This window comes from Xyrauchen texanus, chromosome 28, assembly GCF_025860055.1.
Source record: "Xyrauchen texanus isolate HMW12.3.18 chromosome 28, RBS_HiC_50CHRs, whole genome shotgun sequence".
Classification (NCBI taxonomy): domain Eukaryota; kingdom Metazoa; phylum Chordata; class Actinopteri; order Cypriniformes; family Catostomidae; genus Xyrauchen; species Xyrauchen texanus.
Window position 1 is genome coordinate 16646185 of NC_068303.1, and position 13382 is coordinate 16659566.

Sequence of the window (13382 nt, forward strand, 5' to 3'; positions counted from 1 at the left end):
TGACAGAAGCGGAGACATTTATTTGATATTTTAACATTGAAAAAATTTTACTTCAGCACTGAGTTACATCACATTAAGACAATCAAATTTCATTCATAACAACATCTCCAGGCATTTGTTACTAGTCCTTTCTATTGTTTTCTAAATATTCATGTCTTAAATATTCAATCAAATGCATTGACATCCATCTTTTGGAGAGTGTGAGTGGTTTAACTGGGGTTCTGCAGCAACATCTGGTTGGAAGCTGATGGGCTGTGGCTGACCGGGCAAGGGGGCCCTCGCGGGGCCAGTGGGCAGCAGGTCGAGGCAGATATGCTTCACCCTCCAGCAAAATATGTTCATGCGCTGCTCACACCTCACCATCTGTGTCCACACACATCAGCTTTGGTGACATGCAGGATGGGCAGATCAAGGTAGGGCATGGCCATGGAAGAGCAGACTGTTGAGCACTACTCTGTGCCAACACATTTTTGGTCCACCCACTGATGCACAGTTATTCTTACACACCTAGAGGGACCATTGCTGCTGTTGTTATTTAACTTACAAAGAGATTGCAATTTCGAGGAAGATTCAAAAATGTACCATTCCTGGATGTGGAATTTCAGCATCTCTGTATAGCCTACAGAAGGAAAACAACATCTGGAAAGGGTGGCTGAAGTTTATTTTTAACCAAGTTCCTGATTGTGTCAATGTGGGTTATGTGTTTCTCAGCACATTTCTCCAAATCTCGAATATTATGATTCAGACTTCAAAGAAACACTTGAAAAATGGAGTAGTGCCAAAAAAATATATAATTATACCACCGTTTCTGTCTGTGTTTGTTTCATATTTAAGGAATCGTATAGTTAGGGACTAGGTGCCGGGACTGAGTGCTTTTTAAGGGGTTTTGTAAATGGCCTGCATGTTTTCATTCTTTTATTCTTGGAAAAAACAGTTCCACGTGGGTGGTGTTTTCTTCAAAGATGTCAGCCAATTATAACAGTCATGTGTTTTGAAGTCTTAAAGGTCGGCGCAGAAAACAGCATTTCAGGCCACATCCACACTGATACGTTTAGTTTGAAAACGCATTCATTTCACTTCGTTTTAGCCTTCCGTCCACACTGAGATGGCGTTTATGTTTTCGTAATATATAAAGTTTATGTCGAAATTTCTCTCGCAAGTGGATTATTTTTCGCATGTAGTGTGGACAGGCAAAACAGAGATATTCAAATTCAATGACATATTCGTTAAGTTTCTTAATTTTTCCCCCCCTTTTTTTTTTTTTGCTTTCATATTAAGGGGATTTAAGCTTTTTCAGACTTGGTGGACAAGCAACTTTTTGAAAACGGTAGTGTGGACGGAGAGCATTTCGAAAACTGTTTTCAGACAAAGGGCAAGAAATAAGAAAATGTATATGTTTTTTTGTGAAAAAAACTTTACTAGCAATATTAGTGAATCACAAGGTTCAAAATAATATAGTAAAAAAATAAATAAAACCTGACATGACCCCTTAAATGCAAGAACGTTTTTGGTCTGTAGGCCTACTAACAGTTAATTGTAGGATGTGTACTACTGTTTTTGAGGATGTTCAGTTAGAAATCAAGTAGCAATACAGCCAATTATATTCCCAAAAACAACAGTTGAACTTTCCTGTTTGAAATGCTCATTGGGCAATGGATACCTGGATAGTAATGGATTACATGTAATCTTTATTACATAATCAGATTACAAAAATGTATTGTAAAACAAAACTCAATGAAGGTTACATGATTACATGTTAACAAGGCAATAGCAGAAAATTAGTAATTTGTTTTATAATTTTCACAAAAATATCATCAAATTCTTAACCCAAAGCGCAATAGTCTCACAGATGAACACTTTTGGCATGTGCTCTATTAACATTATAACAGGAAGATATGCACCACACCTAAGGAACAGGTGATGGACTATTACTAGGTAGTAAGGGTAAAAATAAGTGTGTCAGAGTTTTGAGCTGTTTGCTTTGACCTAGAAATATCATTGCTGTTGATTTCAGGTTCATTACTGTTTGTTCATGTAATGTTTTATGCACTTAAAATTGACTATTTTATGGAAAATTCCAAGCTGCTTAAAGGCATAGTTAACTTAGTATATGTAAACGTCTGACTCACTGGAATTGTGAAATAGTAAATTAAAGTGAAACAATCTGGCTGTAAACAATTGTTGGAAACATATGAAGTAGATGTCCTAAATGACTTGTCAAAACTATAGTTTACTAATATTAAATATGTGGAGTGGTTAAGTGTATGTGAACTTCTGACTTCAACATGTATGTTGATTTTATGGACTTTGATGTTCGTAATGCTGCTATTTTTTTAAGCACTTCAAATTAACTTGACATCTCAGTATTAGGAATTATAAACTTTGGTCATGCAGTGTCATTGCTAGTAGGTTTAATGTTTATTTCGTTCATGTAATGTTTATTGCACTTTTTAAAAATATCATGAGATCTTTTTGTGAGGCTCTTTTTGTTAGTAAGAATGTAATGCATTTTCTTCCTCTTTGTACTTTTATGTTCAAATTATCATCCTACTCAAATGTATGTGGCATAAAATATAATAGAATTAGGTTGAGAGTAATCCAAAAGTAATTGAATTAGATTGCCCCCAATGTAATCTATGATATTACATTACTGATTGCATTTTTTTGTCATGTAATTTGTAATCAGTACCTGATTACAATTCACAAGTAATCCGCCCAGCACTGGATTCCTCTGTCAGAGTGAGTTGGTTAGAGCAAATGTTGAAATGTTCTCAACTTTTGTTCATAGTTACGAGCGTCAATTTCATAAACCCTTGCATTTGTCCTCTACATCAGTGGATTTGCAGTGAAATCTCTAGTTTCTAATATTAAAGGAAAGGCCTTATCATGAAATTCACTCCTTGTTCTTTTATTCAGTTGCAATACATTTATGTTGCCACAAGATGGTATGGCTTCATCATGCTTTACAAATTACTTGCTGTGAAGTTAGCAGCCTAAAGCAGCACAGCCATTGGGACTGCTGTTATTGGAGGTTTGATTTATGATCATTCAAAGCAGTATGGCATTCTTTTTCATGTGAATTTTGTGTAGGCCCTACTTTCACTGTGAAAAGCCATTTCTGACCAGAACTTGCTCTTCTCGATCATGTGCCCAATCCTCAGGCTCCACTGCATGGATGAGAGCCAATAGCTCACTGGCAGGTGTTGGTCCTCCTGTCAGCCTTAGCTAAGATAACTTATCTGGCCCTTTGTGTCCGCTTCAGCCTGGCTCTGCTTTCCTGCTGGCAGATGGCATCAAGTTGGGGGCGCCTCTCCCAACTATAATTACCAGCTTCAGCTACAGATGGAGACAAGCTGGTGCGATGGTCCTTGTATCCTCTGTGGCCTTCACCAACCTCTGCAGTCTGCCCTGAAAAGCCTAAACAGGCCTGCTGCTAGGACAAACCTCTACATATCTCACAACTGCTAAAGTGTCTCTGAGCTTCCTGCCAATGAAATGCTCTGTAGATGTTCTATGGCCAAGTGTAAAACCAGAAATGCACTATTAGTTTCATATAACTTTATTGATTGTTATTTACACAAAGCAGCATTATCACTAAGCTGTAAGCATGCAGTACCAATTATTAATTCATTTTAAGTGCTAAAGGAATAGTTAACCCTATAATGTAAATTCTGTTATAATTTACTCACTTTAATGTCATCCCAAACCTTTATGGCTTTCTCTTTATGGAGACATTTTTAAGACTGCATTGATCAATCTTTTCCATTCAGTTATAATGATTGGTAACTGAGGCTTTCAAACTGGAAAAGGGATTCAAAGCATAATAAAAGGATCGTAAAAGTGGTCCATTGGACTTGTGAACTACAGTATTTCAAGTCTCTTGAAGCCTACCATACGTTTGTGTGTGAAACAGACCAAAGTTTAAGTTGTTATTCACTAGATTTTCATTAGAGTTCATTAGAGTCTGATTCTCGAGTCCAACGCAATGATCCGGTCCATTATCATAGACTATCAATACAAAATGATGTAAATTTCATTCTGTTTCTCAAAAACGTTCTTGCATGGTGAAACCAAGCAAATGAATATGACAAATTTTGTTTTATTTTTAACTGTAAGATCAATTAGTTTATTGAACTACAATGCACTGACTTCCATATCATTGCTGTGGGGGAAAAAGCTCTGCTCTTCTCATGTCATCTCATGTCCCTCTTCTGTCTCCACCTAACAGAGGTGTTACGATGCTTCTCAGACACCCTAAAATGGACAGCAACTCATCACATTAACCTCAACTTTGACAAGTCTGAGCTACTTTTGCTTAAAGCGAAGCACTCCTTAATCTCTCTAGTCTCTGTTGAATGTCACATAGTGATTGCCTTCTGGTTCATAAAAAGCTTGTGAGTCATCCTTGAAGACCAAATAAACTTCACTGGCCACACTGGAATAACTGCCCAGTTCTGCTGCTCTAGGCTATAATGCCCAGGGAATAAAATGACATTCTATTATAACCCTGTTGTTATCTTTTGATTAGCAGGCTGTTATTCACTTCGTTCTGATCTGCCAGCATCTTCCTTTCAATCCCTTGCATGCTTCCAAAACACAGGTTATGTCCCAATTTGTATCGTTCTTTGCACCACTGTGCACAAGTATATGTGTATATTGTGGCAGTGGTGGAAAAGTGTAGAAAGATAGTATATGTCAGTTGTGTGACATACTACCATAAATTGCATCTTGATTCCACATGACTGTGCTCAAAAATGCACTTTGATAATCAATCGGTATAGATATTATGCCATCCAGCCAACTTTTTACAACTGTTTTTAACATATTCTGATTATGTGACAGTAATTCTTAACTGGTTTAGGATGCATAGTATGTAAACTGTGATACAGGGCTAGTTCCCAATTTACACACAACACATCATGCTTTTTCTTGGGTTTCACCATGAGCTTCCTGTTGCTGCCAGAATCCAATTCAAGATCTTGTTTCTGTCTTACAATCTAGCCAATAAAAAATGGCACCCTGTTATCTGCAAGACATGTTCCAACTATACAACCCATCTAGGCTACTCTTACAGTTGAGTAGTCCCCCCCTTCCGTGAAATTCATACTAACCATGCTTATAAACAAAATCTGGAGGAACTACACTCATTAAGCACTTTATTAGGAAAAGCTGTACCCCTACTTTATTGTGGCAGCAGTGCAATGCATAAACCATTCAGAAATGTGTCATGGGCTTCAGTTAATGTTCACATCAACCATCAAAATGGGGTAAAACAAATGTTATCAGTGATCTTGAGTGTGGCATGATTGTTGGTGCCACATGGGCTGGTTTCAGTATTTCTGTAACTGCTGATCTCATGGGAGTTTCATGCACAACAGTCTCTAGAGTGTACTCAGAATGGCGTCAAAAACACAAAACATCCAATGAGCGGCAGTTCTGCAGACGAAAATGCCTTGTTGATGAGAGAGGTCAACAGAGAATAGTCAGACTGATTTGAGCTGACTGAAAGGCTACGGTAACTCAGATGACCACTCTGTACAGTTGTAGTGAGCTGAATAGCATCTCAGAATGCACATGTCATACCTTGAGGCAGATAGGCTACAACATCAGAAGACCATGTGGAGCAATTTATTAGGACCATAGTGTTCCTAATAAGTGCTCAGGGTGGGTGTACATCCTTTTTCATTCTTTCAGCATGTTGCAAAGTTCTTAATTCTTGTGCGAAATTGCCACAACTACAACAATGACTCAATGTATACTCTTATTTTTCTGAAAGAACATAGACTTTACAAGTTCTTTTGGCATAAATATTTAAATAACAATTTTCAGTAGGGTCCAAAAGTCCTGTAAACAGTTTTACATTCTTGAAAAATTAAAACAAAGAAAAGTTATTACAAAGAAAATATTAAATATTTACGATTTAAGTCAAAAAGAGAATGTGAGCAAATTTGTGACACTGACCTTGTTAACTTTGTACAAAAGATACAAATTTCAAAATTTTTACAAGCATCAATAAATGCTCTTGAGAACATTTTCAAATCATGCTGGGACATCATGGATTATTCGGTTTCCCACAAACTTCTATGCCATCCAGAATTGTTATGCTGATAATATAGTTAAGAATAATGATAAAAAAACAGAAAAGTTATAAAAGAAGTGAATAAATAAAATGCATATAAGCATTTTCACTAGTGGGCTGTTGGATGCACAATACATCTCAATCAATATCATAGCTACTTCTGTACACAACAGCCCAAAGTGTTTGTACCTGTCTCACTTCTACCTGGTAGCAGTGTTAGTAAAAGCTCTGTGAGATATATGTGAAAGAGTGTTTAAAATTGTGCCTAGACTAGGGGGAGTTGGGTTAGTTCTCTTGCCCAGCTGGCTCTTCTTTGAATCAGACATGGCTCTGCAATAACAGATGGGGACTCTAGAGAGACTTCAAGAAAAACACGCTTCACATATCAGACGCTCTTTGCTCTAGATCCACACTACTCTACTCACGTCCCCCTTCAAGATATGCCCGTGGTCCTTGTAACTAATTTAATATATTAAATATGATATTATCAAGTGAATGGTTGTGTCAGCACTTTGGGGAAATTGATGGGGGGGGGTGAAATACTTTTTCTGTACCTAACAAGTCTAGAACACACGTAATTAATAATATCAAACTAGCAAGCGTTTGTACAACAGTTCTGTAAACAAGAAGAACTAACTGTTGAATAAAACCCAAAACATACTCTAGGCAAGTATATTGTGAAATCTAATTAGGTGACCTTACTTGATTGGTTTGCATGCTTTTTTTAAGTAAACATATTTATTTGGCTCAAGTAAACTGAACCTATTTTTTTAAGAAACATTATCTAGTTACAAGTAAGCAACTCATCTTTGATTAAATTGTCATTGTGTTTATTTATTTAAATTATGGTATAGCACTTCATATAAATTACAAAGGAATTATGACTGGAACCTTGGTTAGCCATATGTCACATTGGGTTCCTAGTACTTAGTGCACATAATATGTTTATATATTTAACAAGCTCCAAGTTCACCAGACTAAACACTTATCACCCTGTGGCAGGGCGGAGGGCGGGGCCGGGTCGTGATCCTACACACCCGGTCCCGTATTTAGGCTAATTATGCCTCCGGGATAAAGGTCGACTGCAGGGGATCGTACGTGAGAGAGAGATCGTTTACGGACATGTCCGTCTTGTGTGTGTGTTTGTGTCGTCTTTTAAGTTTAGCATTAAACTATTATTTATATTGAAAAGCCGGTTCTCGCTTCCTCCTTTCCATTGATCCCTTTACACACCCTAATGGTGACTTTACACAAATCACAACTACAGTATCAACCAGTTGCAACAAAAGAACAACGATAGTCATTAGAATCAAAATTATATACATTTTTAAATGACAATTATTCTTTTACTACATAAGTTCCCTTGTTTTGACAAACATAGATCATTTATTAAAGTGCAAGGATTTATGGGTATTCCACACCACCACAATTTTGTTCTTGATAATATTGAGTTAGCATTACTTGAAACCAAAGATTAAAGAATGTATATATTTGAGTTATGATTCCAAAATGTGACATTTCAAGTACTGTTTTAATTAGGACCACATTTGATTTTATTAAAAACAACTTTAATTTTGTGCGTCATTACATTCCAAAATATGTCAGACCGCAATAGAGCACAACAGTGCATGCCCTCTTTTTCAGCCGTCTTGGTTCCTTGCATATTTTTTCCATTCGTTTTAGCATAGGCTTTTAATAATATCCTCCATAAAAGAGTTGTAAGCCATTAACCAAAGCAACTAGCTCTGAGGTGAATCACAACATTACAAACTTTGTTTTTAAGGAAAATATATTTTTGAAAATCGGACAAAAAAGACAAAAGTACAAGAATGTGTACATACCGTCTTTCACAAGGGCCTGAACTACAATCCCATGAAGCATTGCCAATGATTTAATGAAATACAAACATCGAGAATTTCTAAAACTATTGATTTTAGATTGTTGATTATAAGTCTGGAAACAATATATTTTAAGTTTATTTCAAAATATTCAGAGATGTAGAAAATAGGTAGTTTAAGGGTTTAAGGACGTGAGGCGGACTTGGCTGCGTCATTCACAGTGTGTCATTGGAGTTGCCAGTCGCTGTTGGACTTGTTTTGCGAGCTATGTTGCCCGCAGTTTCTGATTGGTGAAGCTTTTGCTGCTGGACCATTGGTAATGTAGTTGTTTACTAGAAATTCAACTATCAAACACGATTTTTAAATAATGAAGTTGAAAAAACACAGACTAATGGCCTCAATGGAAGCATAATCCATCGCTGAACAACATTGGAGCTCACAGTAAGTCTGTAAAGATTTATAATTTATCATTGAATATCAATTAATGTATGGAAAAATGTATGGGATTTTGAAACAGTCTGTTGCACTCTGTTCATGACACAATGCAAATACACATTCCATTCTCAACATTGCCCCAAGTGGCTCTATATCGATTATTAGTGTGAACTGTCTGCTTCTACTGTGAGTTTTCTATTTCAGGACAATGACTGTCATGTCATTTTGACGTGAACAGTTTTAAGAGTTTGACATGTCAACAGTTTGAAAAGAATATTCCAGAGCAAGTAAGGTAAAGTCAATAATATAACACATTTCGGGGGGCCTGAGTAGCTCAGCGAGTAAAGCCGCTGACTGCCACCCCTGGAGTTCGCAAGTTTGAATCTCAGGGTGTGCTGAGCGACTCCAGCCAGATCTCCTAAGCAACCAAATTGGCCCGGTTGCTAGGGAGGGTAGAGTCACGTGGGATAACCTCCTTGTGGTCGCTATAATGTGTGGTCCTCGCTCTCGGTGGGGAGCGTGGTGAGTTGTATGTGGAAGCCGTGGTGGATTGTGTGAAGCCCCCACATGCGCTATATCTCCGCGGTAATGCGCTCAACAAGCCACGTGATAAGATGTGTGGGTTGACAGTCTTGGACGCGGAGGCAATTGAGATTCGTCCTCCGCCACCCGGATTGAGGCTAGTCACTATGACACAACGAGGACTTGGAGAGCATTGGGAATTGGGCATTCCAAATTTGAGAGAAAAAGGGGAGAAAATAAAAAAATGAAAAAATAAAAAAATAACATTTAATATCACAGACTTTCGAAGGAAACTCCACCACCTCCTTGAGTACTGACTGAGGTGTGTTACCGCCACATTAATGCAAGAAAAAGTTAGTATGTTCAACCAAACTGCGAGTTGGCAATGCTTTGGCCAAACACTCATGTCTGTGTTTGCGTACTTGTGTAAAGTGAGTCCACCACCACCCCTGAGGGAGTCTTTCCATTCATTCTTGCTGTCACCCTTGCTGCTCTCAAAGACAAAAGTGCTGGGAGGACCATGGCTAATGGGGGCACAGCAGGTCAGGCCCGTTTTGAGAAGGGAACAGGGGGGGAAGAGAGGTAGAGGTGACCTTCTTACTATACCATTTTAGCCTGGCCAGGCCGGTGCGGTGGAAGGGAAAGTCCATTGGTAAATTCAGACTGATGCGGTTTCTCTCACTCACTCTCTTTTTGCCCTGTGGGTGAGACAGAGTGCAGTCTGGACTGTGCAGCTGCCATCACACCATCAGGAGCCTCTTCTGCCTGCTTCTCCTCTATGACCTACACTTTAAACTTCTCTTAAGTGAATACTTTTGCACAGACCACAACATGGTTATTATAGTTTTCAAAGTTTTTTGTTTAATGTTTTTTAATTTTTTCTCATTTCTTTTTTTTTTTCAATTTGACTTTCCAATTTAGTTTGGTTTTACTCCAGGATTGTTATTTTTTTTTTTTTTTTTTTTTTGTGGTTTCTCTTTAGTTTTAGTTTTTCATTATTTGTATATGTTTTTATTTTAGTTTTAAGACATAATGTTTAAGTTAACTGATATAATTTAAATATGTTTTATACAGTTAAATTTCTCAGCGTCATCTTGTGTTAGCGCTATCTAGGTGCATTTTAATATTTATTCAAAGAGACTGTAAAGGTTTAAAATATTAGATTATACTATTGTAACACTATTTGGACGGTTAATGGAGGAGTCAGAAGACAGTGAAGCAGCTTTGAGGTCAGTTTTAATTTTCTCGTAATATACTCGATGGTAACCGTCGAACACAGGTACACATAAGCAGCAAGCATACACATTAATAATGTCGCCTTCAGGTTTCTCTCTCTCCATCTCTGGACACTTGGTGTTCCTTTTATGTCTCCCTCCGCATCACTATAACAAGACACAGGTGTTAGGGTTAATTATAAACCAGGTGACAAGTCTTACCTCTCTCTCTCTCACACGACCACGTCCCCACGCCATTCATTTGAAAATGCATTGATTTTGCTATGTTTGCACCTCTTATCCACACCAAGACAATATTTACCTCTACCTAAAATCTAGCAGTTAGAAAATGCTCTCCATTACATTATACTTTGGAAAACTATGGTATTAGGAAACTGAAAACAGGGTTTTCTAATGAAAATGGATACGTGTGGACGTGGCATTTCCTGGCTGGGCCTTCGGTCCCCAGCAGGGGTGACATCTGTGTGCCTGACTTTCATCCCCCTCTGTTCCTCAGGCAAGATGGACAAACTACCTGCAACAGGGCACAGGCCCCAGAGACAGCCAGCACTCGCTACTGCAGCCAGCCAAAGCCTTTCCCAGCTGGGCTCCTGTTGCCTGGGGCCTGAAGCCCAGGCACCCAGCTGCAGCAGCTACCCTTCCACTTGCCCCGTTTGATCCTCCACCCGCACCCCATTGGTACACAGCAGGCCCTCTATACACACCCCAGTCACCTCCAGCCCTGGGAGGAAAGATCATGCTTATTTCACACATCTGAGCTATTCTCTGTGGAATATTGGAGTTGTGTTGTTGAGGGAGCAATATCAGTTTAGGGTGGGAATCAGCAAGGACTGGGCAGTATTGTTATTGGGGTCACCATTTGATAATATTGTGATTTCTTTCATTTGAGTGTATTATGATGCAAAACTGTGATTAATTGCCATTACTAAATTGTTTCTCATTTATCTTCATTGAACATTTTTCAGCAAGAGCATCTAGTTTCATCATAGAGCAATAGAAGAAGAGCCAAGCAAAATACTATGCAAGGGAATTGCAAACATTGGTTCTAGTGACTTTATCATACTACAAAAACTGCAGAAGCGAAATGAAAAGCACATTTTCTGAAGCAACATTATCAATTCGTGTCATTTCTATGCCTCTATCATGTTACATGCCAGCTTGAGTTCTTGGTTGGTTTTGAACTGCAGTCCTCTGAGTCCAAATTCCAATGCTCTATGAGGTGTGCAACCACGCAAGCTAATCATATTGGAATAAGTGTATGTAGGTGGATCTGTAATACAAGTGTTAAAATTTATCATTTTTCAAAAGATGCGTTAGAATAAAAGTGTCTTGATATCATAACATAGCAGGGTCTTAGTAATAGAGAGAACATTTTTATAAATTCATAATCAGCCATTGAAGTCATGATTCAGCTCTTGTGGTCATTTCACCTGGAAACTGCAGGGAATTGTACCTGGAGACACGTTTAACAAGTTTTGCAAAAATGTATAGTCACGTTTTCATAATGAGACCAGGTTTGTCAGAATTGCCGTCAAACACTGTTTAAATGTAAACACAGTCAAGTGATTGCCAACAGGAGGAATAAAAGCAGTCAGGTATGTGTCAAAATATCAGATTTGAGCTTTAGATCTTGCAGCAGTCTATTATGTTGTAAATATTAATCAAACAACAATATTAAAAGAAAGCCACTCTCAAATATCTTTATTTAATTATTTGTTTTTATTCACGTTCTTAGTTCTACTTTTGAATACTCTATAATTACTGAAATTATGGTTTGACAAGTTAAGAACCCTAACATGCAGATATCCTTACAAATTAAATAAAATTCATAGACTTCTAAGATCATTATGAATTGGTCAAACAATTGGAAATAATCACTTGATCGGATTCCTACACACTTACTGAGTGGTGGTCTCTTTTTCCCCCACAAAAATGCATGTGAGAAATATAACTTAAACTATAGATTCTTAGAGTAAGAATATTGATAGATAACCTAGAAGACAGTGAGGTAAAATATTGGAATATAAAAATAACATAACACAACTGTTCATAACATAAATTCCTCATTGCAGCTTTTAAGGGCATGAATAAACACATGCACGATTGTGATGCCCATGTAGAAGAACCGGAAAAATATGAATTCAGTCAATACAGAAGTCGTTGGTTACAGGACAAAATTGCATATCTTGCCATTTCCAAAGTTCCTGTAACTGTGTATGTTCAAACCCACCCTCTCTTGGTTCCATGAGAGGATATAATGACTTATGAGAGAAAATTGCAGCACAGTTTCAAACTGGAAAAGATTTGTGATTCTTCACCTCAGTTCGTTGATGCACACTTAATATTGTGCAGCTCAGTCCATGCAAATTTCTCTTCACAGATCTCAAAGAGATCCCAGCAGCCACAGACTTATCAAAGCCACATGTTGAGTAGAGGACTCTGGTTTGCCACAGTGAACGCCTGGACAGTACAGTTCTGTTTCACAGAAGTATGCTGTAAGGCGATGCAGTTTCAGAAAAAGGTTAAAGGAAAAGACCAAACATATCCCAGAATGGATGACATAAGATGTGTGATTATGGAATTATACTATGACATATATGAGTAGTTGACGCATAACATGACCATGAACTTTATCACATCAAGATTTTAGGCTAAAATTCTCATAAAAAGAAAGTGTTTGTCTTAGGTCCTGTAACTGGTCACCTTTTTTTCAAAGTGTTTCACCGATTTTAATCAACCTATTTACTGTATCTATCTACACTAGTTCATTTTAAATGGGCATGGATACAAATACATATATTCCTTTTAGTCTCTCAATGAATATGAGATGATAAAAGAGAATGTGTGATAATTATAAAATAGTTAGCTAAATATTTTTTAAAACAGTTTTAGTTTGAGTATATCATGTCCACCAGAGAACACGCCTGCAGTATTACATGTAAACTAACCTACTGCCCTACCCATCTCTAAAGAGAATGGAAATTTAATAATTACAAAAACATCATTGCCTTGGTAACTATTGGAGACTAAAGCATAGCTGGGGATTTAACAAACCATCATAATGGATATGAAACAAAGTTTCTTGACTTTGGAGTCATTGAACCAAAGTGAGCATATTTTAAACGGTGAGCTTTTTGAAACTTTAAACTTTGAGACAACAACATTCCCTTATCACTTTAAAATGATTCCCAAAACAATTTCAAGCTATCAAAGAATGACCTCTGGAGCTAGGATAACAGATTTATTAGTCATTTGAATTTCTAGTCATTAGCC